Source organism: Passer domesticus, chromosome 4, assembly GCF_036417665.1.
Source record: "Passer domesticus isolate bPasDom1 chromosome 4, bPasDom1.hap1, whole genome shotgun sequence".
NCBI lineage: Eukaryota > Metazoa > Chordata > Aves > Passeriformes > Passeridae > Passer > Passer domesticus.
Genome location: NC_087477.1, coordinates 69,294,315 through 69,311,908, shown reverse-complemented (window position 1 = coordinate 69,311,908; position 17,594 = coordinate 69,294,315). Strand labels below are relative to the sequence as shown.

Below are 17,594 nucleotides of genomic sequence, written 5' to 3'. Positions count from 1 at the left end.
TTCTCTGGCCAGCCTGTTCCAGTGTATGACTGCCCTCACAGTAAAGAATTTCATTCTAATATTTCATCTAAAGCTGTCCAGATGTCCTCTTTCAGTCTAAAGCCATCATCCCTTTGTCCTATCTCTACATCACTGGTTTCCAAATTACCAGTTAGTACCTTTTATTTTGTTAGTTTTTAATCCAGAAAATCTCCTATTAAATCCAATGTATTAAGACATTAAACATCATATTAACCATGCCTCTAGGCAGTGTTCCTAAATTATCCCTGGGGAGCTCTAAATCCATCACAGCATCTCAGCTGTAAGAGGAGAGGGAGAGCAGTGGTAGGTGTGAATGGCAATTCCCTAGCTTTCTATTTTTGGTGATGTTGGAAGAGTTGAAGATTTGTTTTCCACAGTCAGTTTGGTCTTGTTTTATTTTTCTTGTCAGTGGTAGGGTTTTTATATGCCATCACGTTCATTAGCAATTAATTGTTGGCACAGAGCCTCGGGTGCCAAGGGCTATTTTGTATGCCTTCTGAAGATGCTGGGCCATTCCGGAGTTAAGGCTGTGTTGTTTTTTGTTTCACAGAGGTACTAAACACTTCTCCATCTTGTGTTAAGTATAAATAGAAGATTGGGTTGTCCTTCAAACCACTGAGCGCGCTGGTGGAAAGAAGGCTGCAGACAGCAGGGAGCTGCCACCCAGGCACTGGCAAGGAGAGATTCTGAGGTAGCACAGAAGAACAGGGCAGAGCTTGTTGTAGCTAGGAGAGCCACCAGCTGACCTGAAGAACAAGCAGGAGTGATCCACCTACAAGCACAGTGGGCAAGGGGAGGGTGGTGTGTAAAGCTGTTCTATTTTCTTTAAATAGAAAATATCACAGAGCTGAGGTCTAGGTCAATGTTCTGGCCACAAATTGCATCTGCAGTGCCTCACTCATGTCTCACAGTAATCACTGATCTTTCACCAGGAGACATTCCATGAGATTTCACCCTCTGTACCTAAAGGGCTTTGTGCAGCTGAGTGCTGCTGCATCACTGCAGAAGGCAGGCACTGGGGCTGGCTGGCTGGGTCGTGCAGGGAAGAGGGGATTGGCAGGATGTTCTCTCCACATCTCTCATTTTAACAGGTTCAGATGTTTCATTTTATTTCCATCTGCTTTACCCTCAGGTTCATGACACCCCGGTGTTGCAATTTACCCAGAGCTTGTGGACAGATGAACACTTAATGGGAATTTTATCTATCTTCTGCATGCCTGGTGCAGACCAGGGACTTGAACCAGTGTACTGACATTTTGATGAAAGCCCTGATCACCCACTGCTTGTGCTCCAGAAATAGAAGATCCTTTGTTTACTCCTTTCTATCAGAATTAAGACAGCTTGGTACACTAAATTTGTTGACTCTGTGGCAAATATACAGCACAGCAAAGGGTGAAGCTGCTCTCCACTTACCCAGCCAGAGGGCCTGGCTATGATCTCATCTCCCTGCCCTGGGTGCATCCTGTGGACATGAAGCTACAAAGAGGAAAATTTAGTAAAAGCCCTGTTATCTCCAGGACATGATAGATATATTCAAGACCTTTCTAGGGTACACATGTGCTCCTGGATCTGTTCAAATCCCATAATTCTAGTTTCTACAGCAGGAACGTTCAAAGTCCAGCTCCTGGCTTTAGATAGAGCATCTTGTTTCCTGCTTTCTTTCCACTAAAAACTTTCACCCTGCTGTATTGAACTTGCCAGCAGTGTTGGGAGATGCAAAACACAGATCATCTAGAATATTGTGTTTTGTGTGAGGGGGAAAAAAACAACATAAGGAGGTACTATAATTTGACTGTTGTGGTGTGTGGAACTGTCGAGAGAAGCCCTTTGTCCACACCCCATTGAAGATGTAAGCTGCTCCCTGCTGAACTGTTGTCTCTGGGATGGAAGATATTTCAATACTTTGAAAATGTGAAGAGATTTTAACGTTTAACTGGGGAAGGTACACAATACCTGCCCTACTCAGAAAGTGCACCCATAGATGAGCCAAACATGATATTTTTGTCTGTGTCTTGCAATTGTGTGAGGAAACAACTACAGTGAACACCATCCACCTCTCATGCAGGAGAATCCCACAAGCCCTATAGAGGATATTTCCTACATATGCTTTTGGAATAGGACTTGCAGCAGCTTCAGCTTATGCATGGACCTTCTCCAAGAACTGAACTTCAGCCTTTTAAGGTTAAATTTGGGTTAGCGTGACACCATCTTTCTAAGTTACCCATTTTGCTTGAGAACATGTTGCATTTGGCCAACATTTCAAATGCTGTGTACAGAGACTCTACAGGGAGACCCATGAGAAAAAAGTGCTTCTGAGACCTACAGCTGTTTTAGACCGAGTTCTTCAAAGCACGTGAATAGTAGTTGCCTGAAATGTTACTTCCTTGTACAAGATAAGAGCTTCTTTAAGCAGAATTCAAAATCAAACAACATTTACTACAATAAATACTGTCAGGGAACTTCATGTCTCTAAAGGTAATCTGGTAAAAATTGGGGTCTAAATTAATATTGAAAGGAAAAGATTGAAACACAGGCTGTCCTTCACTATTTTTAATAACTTATTCATTGATAACAATAATCAGGCAAAAAAAAGTGTTTGGAAGACTGAATATTCAGAGACAGCATCCAATGGTTACCAATGCCATCGCCATTCCTGGTCACAGGTAGCTCATAGCTGCAATAACAGTTTCATTAAATTCCAGGTATGCCATCCATCCTGCTCTCTGCCTACCAGAACTTTGCCATGGCTTTACTTCCAGTCTGCTCTGGGAACTGAATGCACCCTGGTCTGGGCAGGGACTTTTTGTTAAATCTGGTTGCACTGCCTGCTGACATCAGACCAAGATTTCCATCATCTGAGAAATGAATCAGTTATCTGATGGTCTCCTGGTCCCCACCACTGGTGAGACTGTATGGGGCAAGTTGCTTTTATTCTGCTATTTTTCTTTATGGCTGGGGCAGGGACAAGGTTTGGGAGCTGGGTGTGGGGACAGAATGGGGGAAGTCTGGCAGCCTCTTGAGTACAAGTGGAGTAAGATATTTTGTTCTGGTGTGTAAACAGTTATAAATTCTGATTCATCTTATGAACTTATTTCTAACTACAACCCTCAGCATAAATGAAAACTTCCCTCTTGTGTTTAAAAAACAAATCTTATCTATGTCCCTGGAAGGCAAAGCCCAGTGCTGGCACTATAATACCCAAGACAGGTTGAACCGGTTTGGTGCAGCTGAACTTGTGAACCGGAGCTGGATTTCATTCCACCACTTTGGTGCATAGAAGGAGGGAGCCACATGACTTTCCTCACTAGGCCACATAAAAACACCCTCACAGGCAGTGTCTGCAGCCTGCTTAGACCAGGGGGCTGAACATGACACAGGAGCTGTTTCCAGAAGTGATAGCCAGGTGAGAGCAAGGCAGAGAGGGAAACCTACAGTGGGAATGTCTGGAAGTCCTCCAAAAAGCCTTCAATGCCTGTATCTGAAGGGCAAAAATTACTATGGCTTTGATGCATGGTCTTGATCTCGCCTGGTTAATCTCAGTAGAGCAAACTAGACTGTTTTTTGTGTATTTGCCTGAAATTAACTTTTCTCAGTATCTGAAGAGTGTAAGTGGTGGAGAAGAGGCTGGCTCCAGGAACTGGTGCCTGGAGATGCCTCTGTCAGGTCCCTCCTCACCATGCACCAGCCCAGTCCCACCTGCAGATAGTTTCTGTTGGCCACAGCTAAGAAGAATCCTTGCATCTGCTGTAGCTAAGGTTTGACCGACTGCTGGGGTGGCCAGGGCACAGATGTAGATTAATCAGTTTCACCTCATGCTCCCTCTTTGAAAGGGATAGAAATGGCTCTGACCGGAGTGACACCCAGAGGTCTGGCTTTCAGCCCCCTCTAAGGGCCTAGGCTGCAGCAGGATATTTAATGTCTGCTTGCTCAAATAGAAAGCTGAAGACTCTAAAGGCCTCTCCAGCTTCCCATAGTGAAGCTGTCATTTAGGCTGTTTAGCACCAAGATTAGATTTGCACTGTTTTCCAATAACCTATTGCATCATCATTTACTCACTCTACTGATACTCCAGCAGATTTCAATGACCTTCTCAAAAATAAAATCAGACTAGATTGACATATTTGCTTTAGAAGATGCTAATCAATATCTATTTTGTTAGCCAATATGGTTATGTCTCCGGTTATTGTGATTTATTTCATTTTTGTTGACCAAAGGTGGTTGAATGGGTGATAACAGTACTGAAAGTGGCAAGGGTTAATAAATTCAGATGAGGTTGTCATCTTATTACCAGAGTGCAGGAAGTGAAGCACAGCCATTTAATTAACCTAGTCGCAATGAATTTTATGCAACATGCAGTTAACACTTCATCTATTAAAACCACGAAGCAGATGGTAGTGAGCAGTTTTGTCTGCCATAAATAGGGTACCAATTTAAATTACTTGCTGCACAGGATTTTATTGGATGAAATTATCTAGATATTAAATGCTGAGATATTTAATAATCTCTTTCTTTAAAGTCATGCATATATAAGACTCTTGGTCCAATAGTAGAGAACTCAATTATTTCCATGAAATCTCCAAAATGGAGAGCTTGAAAAAAAAAAAAAAGACAAAACCTTGATGAATTGACATTTCTTCAAAGTCCAAGGCCTTCAGTCATTATCTGTGCTAGAGAATATATACCCCATTATGAAGTTTTACCCTACTTTCTCTATCTGCGTAAGAGATTTTTATTATTCACATAAATGGGTAATCCTAGATGACTATTAAAAGGCCACATTTCTCAATAGACCGGTAGTCTCACTCTTGCTCTTGAAAAATGATTGTGATAAATATTACCAAATTTAACATTTTCCTTTTCATTTCCCACAGTTAGGAAGAGTTATGTGAGCACATGACTGTACATATGGGCCAGGGGGCTGTATATCAAAGGCACAGCGGGCAACTTAGTACCTGAAGCTGGGTAGCTGCTTTGCTTCCTTGTCCTTTATCCCGGGGAGGGGAACATAAACTTAAAAAACCCAAACAAACAAGGAAAACAAAGCACAGTTGCGCCATATGGCTTCATATGCACATACAATTTAGACATTTCTGGAACCTGCCAGCTCTTGAAATTATTTCATGCACAAAATTGCTGCCCTCATATAAAATACAAGGCAGAGGAAGAAGCAAATAGGCTCTCCTAAAATCATGATTGCCTCAGGACCGTGTGAAACCCATTTCTTAGCAGAGAAGCAAATGTTTGTTTGAAATCAGAGCAAATCCCAGGAAGAAAAGCAAAGCCTGAGCCAGCAGAGCAAGTAGGTCGCTGCATGCCCAGGATTGTGCAGCTCCCACAGTCCTAGGCAAGGGCAGAAAATTGTCTTTCCAGTCCTTCAGAGAAAACAAATCTGACCGACTTTCCTTCGGCTTTCTCCTTCTGCCTCCAAAGACAGAGGCTTGTCAACATGGCTGTGCTTCTGGTGAATAGGGTTCATTAAGCCCACAGAAAGCCAGAGGGTGTGCACTCATTTGTTTGAATGACTCTCGGAGACTCCTTTATTTGAATGACTTTTTCCTTAGAGAGGCAGAAGGCAAGTGTGTCCTTTGTCACCTCCTCTGATTGCTCTGTCCACTGAACCACTAGCAATAGCTATCAGAAAGTCTCCAGAGATTGGAGGCATCACAATCCATGACAAAGGACATAAATTGCTCTTTTCACAGATGACATCCCGCTTTATCTCAGTAAAACACAAATCTATGTTCAATGCCTGAAGAAGTCCTGGAGCATTACTCCACTGGAGCAAGACTTCATGGAAATATGACTAAATCAGAGGTGATCCTTACACAATCATCCAGGGAGGTTTTTTTTCATTTTCTATACTATTGACCTCCAGGGGAATTCAACTATTTATTGGTACCAGCCCCACCCTACTTAAGCAAACTGCCACAGTCCTTTTGCAGCCCATCCTATCAGGAAGGAAGGACTTCATTTGCTATTGAAACTACTGGCGGAGGTTTGGCTTGGCTGTAACAAAAACCAGTTACATATGGTTACCAAGTGTAAGTAACACACAAAAGGGACCATGAGTAAACTTTCTGGGGCACAGTAAAACCATAAGAAAAATTAGGGCTTTCCCTGGTGAGCACATGTGATTATCAGGCAATGTTACCTGCCCTCTTGGGAAGGGCATGCAGGACTCCCAGCACCAGCTGCTCTGCACGAGGAGCTGTGGGGCTCTTGTCAACTCTTTATTCTTTCACATTTGAAAATCCTCAAATCACAAATCCTTGGTTTGTGACCAAGGATTATGGACTTCTTGGGGAGACAGGCAGATCTAGAGACCATCCCCTCACTTCCAGGAGAAGGAAAATCACATTATCTTTGGGCATCCACACTCACCTCCAGGCTGCCACAGATTGCCACAGCAATGACACGCAATGCTTAAAGGGTGGGAAGGAGAGGACTGAGGAGCAGAACATGTTTTTTTTTCAAGACCACGATGAAATCAACTTTGGACAGTTCAAAACTAAATTTTATTTGGTTTTCATTCAAACATATTATGAGTTAATTCCTTTCTAGCAGTTGCTGCTGAAGAGAAATGGAGAGATAGCCAGGTGTAGTGCCCTAAATCACAGGAGCTGCCACTGCTGCAAGGGGGATCTCTGCCTTTATTCACTAAATTAAAAAAAAAAAAAAAACTAAAAAAAAAATTCACTCAATGAAAACCAAAGCATATCAAAATCCATAGCCTAAGAGTTTCTGCCCTTTCATTAAGCATTATTAACAGGGTTTCCTATGATAATAAATAATGAAACTATGTAAAACAGTTTAAAATATTGATTGGACATTGATGGATATTGATTGGATATTGATACTGATGCGTTTGTTCAGATTGGTCAATATTACAAGTCAATCTGAGATGCTGAAGCATTTCAAGGCAAAACGACCAGCCTTGGGCAACTCAAGAGGTCAAAATCAGGCCCAGAAACAAATCCTGTCTCCTGACTGCCAAGTCAGTGCTTTATCAACAAAGTACATTGCTCTTTAGTATATTCATTTATAATGCAGATTAGGTGGATGAGAGGAAAATTTAATCATTTAGAATGACTAATAAGTATGCTAATGTGTTCAGATAAAATAAGCATTCACATATGCTAAAGCCTTTATAGGGTAATAAACTTCTGTTATCTTTTGAGGCGTGCAGTACTTTGATTTTCATATACCAACTCCTTTTTATTTCAAGTGCAATAAAAAATTAGTTTTTTGAAAATATTGCAAAGCTCAAGACTTCTGAACCTCATTTCAGTAGTTCTTGTGTGAAGTGCTGACAAACTACTCTGAACAGTGGGCTCAGGTGGTTGAGGTTTCTTTGGCTGACTGGGCTTTTTGCTCTCTGACAAAGTGTGTCAAACTAATTTGAAGACTTGCACTTCAGAAATGGCAAAGAGCTTAGAGGATATTGATTTCAATGAGTCTGAAACTTTGTGTGTACAGAAACATTAATCCCCTTAGAAGTTACTTTATTTTCCTGCATATGACCAAACACATGTTTTGATTCCCTATCTAAGTTTCTTTTGTTCTTCCTCAAAACACAGACACATTTATAAAACATTTTAACAAGTTTTAAAACAGCCTTAGTTGCTAATCACATGCCAGTCTCTGGCACCATGTGTGACTCTCACAGCCTTTCCTCTGGCTGCAATTTCTTGGCTACATCCTTCCCACTGCAGCCACAGACCCCAGAGTTGTAGCTGCCAAGGTACAGGTCAGGCTGGATGTTTTAGAAAACAGGTCCCTTTTGCCTGAAAACATCTCCAAGTGATGCTGCAGCCAGTACAGGAGGTCAGCCCTGGAGCCCAGCAGGCTGCTCCACCACTGCATGGCCTTGCCAGCCTTGGGGAAAAACATAATGCTGTTCTTTGCTCCTGCACTGCACCATGTTATAATTCTCCTGTATGAAGCACTTCAAAAGCAGAAAAGTAAGTAAGTGAGAAGTCATGGGAGAAAATAATCTCAGAGTGGTACAAAAAGAAAAAGAAGTGAGCATTCACCATTAATTTTAACCTGCACTGAAAATAATTCAAGTCAGTTTGGAGAAAATCAACTGTCTTTTATAGTAAACACAGTAATATTTGTTTAGTCTTCTTCCCTTGAGAAGAATGAAATGTCAAAATACCTTGTCTATAAAAGGAAATAATTACCTGGCAGAAGGCAATAAATGACCACATATTAGAAACATCATCAAGAACAATAGAAAGTCTTGGGGCCTGGTTTTCCCTTATAATAGGACAATAAAGAATAACTAAAATTTTTTTGAAAAGCATAAAGCAATGGTGTCTCATTCTGGATGAAAGCACAAGCCTCACCAAAAGCATTGAAACAAGGAGTGTGCCCTAAATTAGGAAATGGGGCCTCTTTACCCAGTTGACTTTTGTGAATGAGTGCAGAGAGCTCTATAAAGGGATGGCTGCCAGCATGAGGAAGGCAAATATGTGGAGGGTATCATCAAGGAAAAATTAGCAAATGAGTCTATTGAAGCTGAGGTAGAAAATAGAAGGGAGGCTGACTAGGAAAGTGCAGATCTTAGAAGCTTGTCAGGCAAAATTGCCTACCTGTTCCCACCTCCGTGGAGATGCACGGGTTATATTTGGTACTTGAGATTTTGTCATTCGCACTCCAATGAGTATTTTCCTGCAAGAACCTGTATTTACATCACAAGGTTAATTAGTCATGCTGGAAAGCAGAGCTGCAGAATGAACAGAAAGGGGCAGACATGCCCAAGTCTTTCTTTAAATATTCACTGCCGCTACTTTCTAAGCTAACTCTAAAATTCAGCTCCCAATGGCTGCACTCTTTATGAAGAGCTATGGAAAACAAAGGGTGATGGGAGAATTTGCAGTATTTAGCATTTCCCTGCAATCATGAAAATAGCCAGGAGGCCAAGCAGCACTGGCAGGCAGAGGCAAAGCTGCTGCAGGAGCTGAGTGTGCAGGAGCAGCCCCGGCACGCCACGCTGGGTGCCTCGGGTGGTGAGGAGCTTCACACAGACAGCTGGGATAGCTCCTCATCCTGGCACAGGCTGAGCCACTGTAGATAACAGCCCTCATCTTCTCTTTTCAGCTCCTTAGCAGAAGTGTCATAGATAAGTGCAAGGTGTGAGTATTTAGGAGGAATATTTCCTTATCTTTTAATTAAGAATGTTACAGAGGTGGGTTGGGTGGTTTTTTTCTTCCTTTTGCAAGATAGGTATAGTAGTAGATTTTTCCAGTCTAACCTTTTATAGGCCAGGCATGTGATATGTGGTAAGAGCCATGAGAGGCATTTAAATTATCTCTTTTGAGACCTTTTCATGCTTATTTTAGTTCCAATAGAATTGGGTCTGTTCCATATGTCCTGACTCACTACAGGATGCTTTTCTTGTCAGAGGAGTGGCTCTGTTTGATCAAGATGGTACTGACCTCATTTGTGAAATCAACTATCAACTCAGTGTATGGGGAAGTGTCTTCTTAGTGCAGCTTCTAACAATTTTTTTTTTAAAGAGTGGCTTAATACAAGTTCTATTAAGAGTAAGCCAGGAGGGGAAAAAGAACAAACCTTATGGACTGTCATATCAGATGACATTTAATCTTCCATTCACCTGATAAAAATTTGAATCAGAAAAAGCTCGTATCTGAAATAAGAGCACTAATGGTATTTTTAACAGTCTTAGGCTTCTGTTGATGTGAAATTAACAGAAATTGCTGATGTTGAAATCATAACAGGAAGATTGGATAGCTCTTGTTTTTATTTCTATGAGTGAGAAAAATTGTCTGTTATTATCATCTGCATGTTATTATGCCCTATTCAGAGACTGGGGAGCTGAGGTAGAAGCTTTGCTTCATCACAACTGACCAGACATTACCAAGGTATACACTATGTGAACAACTCAGCCTCCCTTTATTTTAAAAGCTGGAATATTCACAAAGCTATGACCTGAATGATAAAAATAAAAACAAAAGTGAAAGATATATATCTGAAATGTCCTTAATAAAAAGCTGTAAAAATATTGGCTGACTACAGCCTATGACTATATTTAGATATATGTTTCCCTGAAGAATTCAATCACCAGGGTGAAATACTGACAGTTGGTTTATGGTGCTGATATTTCCCATTTATTTCCTCACTCATGTCCATGTGGAATAGGACAAAAATGGGAGAAGAGGGTTGGGGATAGGCTGAGGAGGTGGCTTTGTGTCAACAAGAGGGTATGAGGAAAATTTTTTGAGGAGTTACCCCCTGTGGCCCAAGGTTGTCCTGCTCGGGCAGTGCAGACACACAGAGATTAAACTGAATCTTTGCCCTGGCCTTTTTCACCTGGAAGAATTCCAGCAGCATTCCTCCGGCACTCGTGAGAAAGCGCTTCTGAGGGACGCCCAGATCTGTGCCCCGTGCCCAGGCCTGCTGCCGGGGACAGCGCGCGCACACCCAGTGCCAGAAAGGAAATCAGCCCCTGGAACAGAACACAGCCCAACTTCAGCCAGCTGCAGCCATCAGCAAAACGTGCCAGGGAGGACACATTTGAGCAGCCCAGCAGCGCTGGCAGCCGTGGCTGGGGGCTCCTGCTGCCGCCCTGCCAGCGCCAGGCCTGGCGCGGCCCAGCACGCACGGCCCGGGTGGCACAGCCCTGCAGCAGCTGCCATCCAGGAAAACGTCCCACGGAATGGCTTCCTGGCACGGATGGGAATCCTCTGCCTAGCCTGCAGCAATGAACGTGGACGGGAGTTAGCTGGTAGGAAAAAGTGAGCAGCAGCATTTTTTGGATCAGCAGCTGGAAACAGAGAGGCCACGTGGGCTGTTTCTCAGCTTAAGCATCCTATCTGAACTCTGCTCTAAAATGGGAAAGTAAAAAACATGCCTAAAATCTGACAAATGGTGCAGAAGGCTTCCCAGAAAAAGTACTGGGGGAGATCCTTGGAGAGTCATCCACTCTTACACTTTGGAAGGCTGTGTGCTCAATGAGTGGGGCTAGGGTGGGTTTCACGTGGTTCAGCCCTGAATAGACAGTAAAGATCAAGGACATTTACATTTTGTGCAAAGCATCCAGGTTTGACCATTGTTAGAGACAATATCATATTCCCTGTTACAGATGGATCCATGACAAACTCCACTATGGCAACTTCTGCTGCAGTGAATTTCCAGAAATACAGGAGTTGCATTAATACTGGAGCTGTGGCAGCCATAGCCATGGCAATAGCTCCTCAGAGTTGCTTGTCCCAACTGTTAAAGAGAGGAATTCTTTCTGTCTTGTTTTTCTGCTGCTGTTTATAAATATAGGAGATGCATATGATTAAAGTGTCTAGATCTGGAAATCATATTTTAATCTCAGCATGTGTGTCAGAGTGAGGCAGAATAGATTAGTTTCTGAATTAATGCTTGTAATAGTTCCATGAACACTTAGACAAATTCATAGTCAAAAGGATAGTATCAACATTTAATTTAAAAGTGTCTTTAAGGAGTTTCATTGCCATATGTTGAAAATCTAATCTTTAAGAGAGAAAATACCTAAAAGTTTGGCTTACTTCTCAAATGTGTCAATTGATATTTTCCTTAATTTGACCTATTTATCTTAAAACATTTATAATCTGTTAGGGGGATGTTCATAGCTAAATGTCCAATTTGGTTTGTTTGTTTTTTAAATCTGCCATTCAGTTGCCAAGAAATTAAACAAACAGATGCCACTCTTTTTTGAGGGGCTCTATTAAATACAATGTCTTACCCACCATCTGCTGCATCTGCAGCAGCAATTAACAGCTACACTCTATTCCCAGAGCAGAGCTGACAACAATTGATGGGGCTGGGATCCTGGCATTTTCTCCTTCCCATTCCTCACCCCCTCTCTTCCAAATACCAATAATACAATATTTCTGCATGGAGGACTGTGTCTGCTCAGAAGAGAAAGGAATGAGCTATTCCTTGTTCTTCAAACTGTTGTGGATGAAACTCCTCCCCAGACATTACACTTTTTAAACAAAGAGCATATTCAACAATAACAACTGAGCCCCTAGATGTCTGCAAAGGCTGCATGACCAAAGTTTGTCTGACATCTTTTAGAACAGGTCTCCTCTGCAACAGTGAGCAGCTGCTCTGAGGAGCCAGGGGCCAGGCCTGCACACAGGCTCTTTTCTTCTGCACCACTGGTTCAATCCCACCCGAGTGGGAAGCCATTGAAAATTCCTACCTCTGTTGGATATGGAAATACCTGAGGAGGCTCAGCCTAGTGAGCAGCCATGAATCATGAGCAATGGGTGTGATTCATGCCCATTGTCTGACAGCCAGGTAACTGGCTTTGTACCAGTAAAATCTCTTGGAGATGGAGTCTTTTATTGGCAAGTGGTACTCTTAGTCACAGGATAAAATGGAGTATTTGGATTCCCTTTACTGACTGGGGTGTCAGCCTACAATCCAACCCTTTCTTTTAGCTGAGCAGATTGATTAGTAGCCAAGTCCACTTGTGCCAGGGAGAGTTTAAATTGGTCATTAGGAAAATTTTCTACACCAAACTCTGGATTGTCAAACTCTGGAATAGCCTGCCCAGGGAAATGATGGAGCCACCATCCCTGGAAGTATTTAAAAGACCTGCAAATGTGGCACACAGGGACATGGGTTAGTTGTGGATTTATCTGTGCTGGGATAAGGGTTGGACTTGATGTTAAACACCTTTTCCAACCCAAACAATTCTATGATTCTATGATTACTTACCTTGGAACAAAAGAACTTCCCTGGCCTTTTCTTCAGTGTTTGTGGTGATGGCACTGAGGCTTTTCTTGGACTACTGGGCCTGGATGTTAGTTATGCTCTCCCTGGCTTTGGGGGATTCTCAGGGCACCAGAGAATGCACTAGAATGCATTTTGAAACATCTGTGTATTGGAGGCTCCAGGTTTTTAATAGATGCAGAAAATCCATATGCAAATACACTAGCCTGCCAACTCCCTTAGCTTCTGGCACAGGCTCCCATAACTCTCCCTTGTCAAGTTCTTCCTTAAAAGACAATGAGCTTCCTCTAAAAGGTGCATTTTTACAGTATTATCTGAGAAAAATTCTTGATGCTGTAACAGTGTATAGCTTTATTTTCAACAAGTTATTTGCATTGCTGCAATGGCAGAAGGATTTCTGTTCCTTTGTCTGCCAGGCTCGTAGCTTATCCTCAGCACAACTGCTTTCTTCAGTGAGGCATGAAGAAAATAAAGGGACATCAGAGTTTAACATTTCAGATGCTCAGCTTTGCCACAGTGTCAGGATAGACAGGTGTACATTATTCTGGAAATTAAAATTTCCATCCTGATAATAAATCTGTATAGCAATTATCCTTATTGCCCTCTATGGTGACCGTCTGTAAAGGCAATCTGAACTTTAAAAAAGCATCTCATAAATCAGGCGAGATTTAAAATCTTCCAAGAGTTTGTAAATCTGCCCAGGATTTAGGGATTAATTGAAGAGCAGACAGCTTAATACATTAACCTTTCACCTCTGCAGTCCTGGGCTCAAAAGCTGACTTAGGTCAAGAAGTAAAAAAACAGATTGGTGATTTTGTCCTAGTCCTTATGAGTTCAGTCCTGGGGTTCAGGATAGCCTGGTTAGCACTGCCTGCAGTGCCCTGTTCTGTCAGCAAGGGTTTGGGCATTGCGTGTCTTGCCTGCTGCTGGCACCCCATGATGGGGTTATTAATGTAAGTGTAAAGTCAGATGCCCGAGAACAGTCAGTGGGCTTTGGTGGCTGTAAAAAAAGGTCAGGAGGCATCAAGGACAGCTCTAAGTAGTTTGTTTCCTAAAACTGACCCAGGTCATTGAAGGGACTGCAGGGATGCTGCAACACGCAAGGACAGGAGGGAACATCCCCATTAGCCCTTCTGCAGCCCTGCCCCACCAGGTGAATATTCATACTCATTGTCACTCGCCATGCTCCCACCCAGTGCTGCCTGTGCCCTTCTCACGGGGCTTGCCAAGAAAGCAACTTTACAGGGAGGCAGTAAGAGAAGCTGGGGTCAGCAGGCCTTCCTTAATTTCTTTGTCTCTCTCTGAACACAAGAAAATTCAGCAGCATGCAGCAACATGGACCATCCTTCTCCCAGTTTCCTTTGTCTTGTGGAAGATGGGGACATTGCAGAGGTCTTGGTTGTACTCTCAACTATGTGACAACAGGGTGTTCTGTCACTTGGCAGTGACCGTCAGCAGCCCATCCTTGCTGACTGGAAACCAAAGTCTGCTTTAAAAGGGTGGTCCAATGATGAAGGTGAAAGTGTAGCCAGTGTCCATAAAGGTGGTGGAGTAACCCATTCATGAGTGGCTGGTGGTGGCTGACCCTTGCCCATGGCCCTGGCTTGCCAGCAGTTAATTCCCTGTGTCTTAGCAGTGACCATTGGTGGCAGAACACAGTGTGATCTGCGCCTGTGTCAGGCCTGGGGAGAGGGATTGAGCAATGCCAGTGTCAGCAGCAGACATCTCTCTGGGGAGGTAGCACACTCTGAGTCCCTACTAAATAGCACCAGATTGGGAAGTCACTTGGTGTGACCATCCCTCTCTGTCAGTGTACAAGTCCACCCACAGATTTATGTTCCTCACAACCCTCAGACCACCCTTGAGAAATATCCATGCAAAAATAAAAATTGCCCATGACCCCTCTCTTTGACTTTTTGACCTTTCTCCACAAATACGCTGTCTGCTTGGGATTTGCCAGCTGACTGATGAGATTGGGTCTGATCTCTGCTCTGAGAAGACATTTGAAAATAATGTGATTTTCTGGAACTCAGAAACACAGACATATAATCTACATTTCCAGTGCGGAGTTGAGTTTTTTTAGTCTGCTTGGAACAAATGTCATCCTGGGGGTTTTTAACCTTACAAAAATGCATTCATTACTAATGCAGGACAGAGGTGAGATAAAAAACACACTGTGAAATCCAGTGATAGAAATTTTAATAATTTATTTTTTGCCTGGGATCTTTTCACTTGTTCCAGCTGGTTCAAAAACACTTGGAACAGATCAACAAGGCTTACATGACTGAAAACAAACTTATGCCAGCAGCAGAACTAGACTGACAGAAACAGGACAAGAGTTTTTTCATGCCACAAAAATGTTACTAAGCACCATAGAGTTTCATGTGTGTTTGCACTTTGCCCCTCCTGACTGAATTATGAAATATTATTTACTAAAAAACATTATAGTTCACTTTTTAAGAGGATTAATATGATTAAAGGGTTGGTTGAGAAGTGATGATTGAAGTTCCAACTATTAAAATACACTCAGTGTGCAGGGAAAATAAAAAGGCACTGAAATTCTTTTCAAACCCAAGCACCAGGTGCATTAATTACATTTCATTGCATGTTGGTTTATTACTGCGGTCACTTGTGCCTTATGATCTGCATTAACACCTGCGTTCTATGGATATCTTGGTATTTCACTAAACAAGATGAATATTGGCCAGATGGTGACTCCAGTAGGAAGCATTTCACATAGATTTTCCTGCTCTGCACTGTTGCCTGTAAAGGAATCCTGAATGTCATGATACACCAAAACAGACCCAAACAATACAGAGATCATTTTGAAATCAACTGCCTTGACAGCATACTCAGAAAGGATCTGATGACAGACAAATCAAGGCCTTGTAACATGGATCTTGCTAATAGATTCTCATGTGCTGCACAACAGCATCATTTGTACCAGCATTTCACCCCATGAGGTGACCCTGCCCTGTGTAGGAACATAATTCCACAGAAAACTGGGTCAGCTCAGGTCTGAAACACTTTGCACAGATGACTCAGTGGTTTTTTTGTTGTTCTGTTTTTTCTCCAGGTTGCACACATGACCTTTCTTCCATAGTACAAGTTAGTTAATGTACAACAGGCATCCAGCCCCTGGCAGGTGCCATGACGAGGAGTCAGGATAAGAACCCCATCACGCCTGGCACCTTGGCTTTTGACCAAGGTCAGGAGAACTTCAGGAGAGGTGGGAGAGACACAGACCTCAATCTGCCCTACTGGCACTGTCTGGCTCTTATCCGAAACATCAGAAGTTACTTGCTGACCTGCACCAGAAATAAACAACAGATTTGCATGCTGGCAACACTGTTGAAAATTTGGACAAACCTTCTAAACTTGCAATTAGCACCTACCTGAAACCCACCTCACCTAGAACACACAGCATCATTCCAGGGCACCATTCAGTGCAGTCTGAGAGATTTGCTGCTGCTGCAGGATGTGTAGAAGGTTTTGTCTGTGTGAGCAAGATTTTTTATTGTGGACATTCATGTTCAGGCTTCTTTTTGTTGTCCTTCACTTGCAGATGTCAGTCAAGGACTATGTGACCATAGCAACTGAAGTGTCAATACAAGTTGTTGCACAATCAGAAGCATTGAGTTTTCATGGTCTCCATGGTCCTGTAGCACAATTTTCTTCCCCCCTATGCTGTCGGTATGCTAGGAGGAGCTCAAGGAGTTCAGCTAGTTCTTGCCAGCTCCCTCCTCTGTCCACTCTACCAGGATTAAGCTGTGCTGCCAGAAGCCTTTTTTCTTCTGGGGGCTGGCTGACACCTTTTCCCACCTTACAGCAGGTAAAGCTGGGATGCTGTGAGTGTGCTGCTTGCAGAGTGTACTCCCTAGTCTGTTTCTGCTGTACCTCTGGGAGAGGATAGGCAGACATGAAGGGACTAAGGGGAGAAAATGCAGCAGCATAGCTGGCAGACTGGGGCACAGAGAGGGCACCTAATGTTTGGAATGGGGACTTGGCCTGAGAGCAGAACATAGCAATACCCAAAGTCTGAGTACTGATGAAGTGGATAGAGGCACAGAAAATCCCCCCAACATGAAGACAGTCACCAAGTCAAGACTCTGATGTGTACAAAGGAAGGCAGAGTGAAGCACAGGGCTGGCCACAGGTGCAGAGCACCCACCAGCCTGGATGGGAGCTGAGCCCAACCAGCCCTGCACCAGCTGCAGGAGGCCAGCTCCTCACCCTGCTGGTGTGCAGGGATGACCCTAGAGCTGGAAGATGCTGTCCCCTCTGACAGGTGAGCTCCTTGGGTTGATGACCCTGTTGTTCCTCACAGAGACACACAGCACCGGATCCAACCTACAAAAACAAAAAGCCGAAAAAGCACAAATTAACACTCCCACCTTTCCCCCAGGCATGCTTTCCCCCAAGATGCTGTTTAAAGAAGACAGATATCTCACTCTCAAGAAGTGTAGGCAAATCCTATTACAAGTTGAGATTAACCATCAGTCAGATAACTCACCAGTGCAGAGATCAAATATAAAAGATGTATGTTCTGTGTCATCTGTTTAGCAACCTTAAATTAGCTCACACGGGTGGATGTTGCTGGCCAAATGGCAGAACATGTGCTGCAAATGGAAATCAGAGTCAAAGCAGAATCCTGTGGGATACCCCCAGCAATTTTAAAGCAGCTATCTTATTACCTAAGCAATTTTCAGGGACAAGCAGAATTCAGACGCAGACGACAACGCTCTCTCGTCCAACCTTGGTGAAACTACTTCATTATTATTTCAGTAGTGCCTGGAGAGCTCTATCTGCTGCTCCAGTTTCTCTGCAAAACCCCTTCC

At 43.1% G+C, this 17,594-nt stretch overlaps 2 long non-coding RNA genes across 2 annotated transcripts; one reads left to right on the top strand and one right to left on the bottom strand.

Moving 5' to 3' along the window:
• Positions 1–6,529: 6,529 nt before the first annotated feature.
• On the bottom strand, positions 6,530–10,576 carry LOC135299484 (uncharacterized). The gene is made up of 3 exons (XR_010361458.1): positions 10,357–10,576; positions 8,616–8,704; positions 6,530–6,678 (listed from the first exon to the last, which is right to left on the bottom strand). It is a non-coding gene; the product is annotated as an uncharacterized LOC135299484 (long non-coding RNA).
• A 61-nt stretch (positions 10,577–10,637) lies between these two features.
• Positions 10,638–16,387, top strand: LOC135299483 (uncharacterized). Its single transcript, XR_010361457.1, has 2 exons — positions 10,638–10,771; positions 15,833–16,387. It is a non-coding gene; the product is annotated as an uncharacterized LOC135299483 (long non-coding RNA).
• The last annotated feature ends 1,207 nt before the right edge of the window (positions 16,388–17,594 follow it).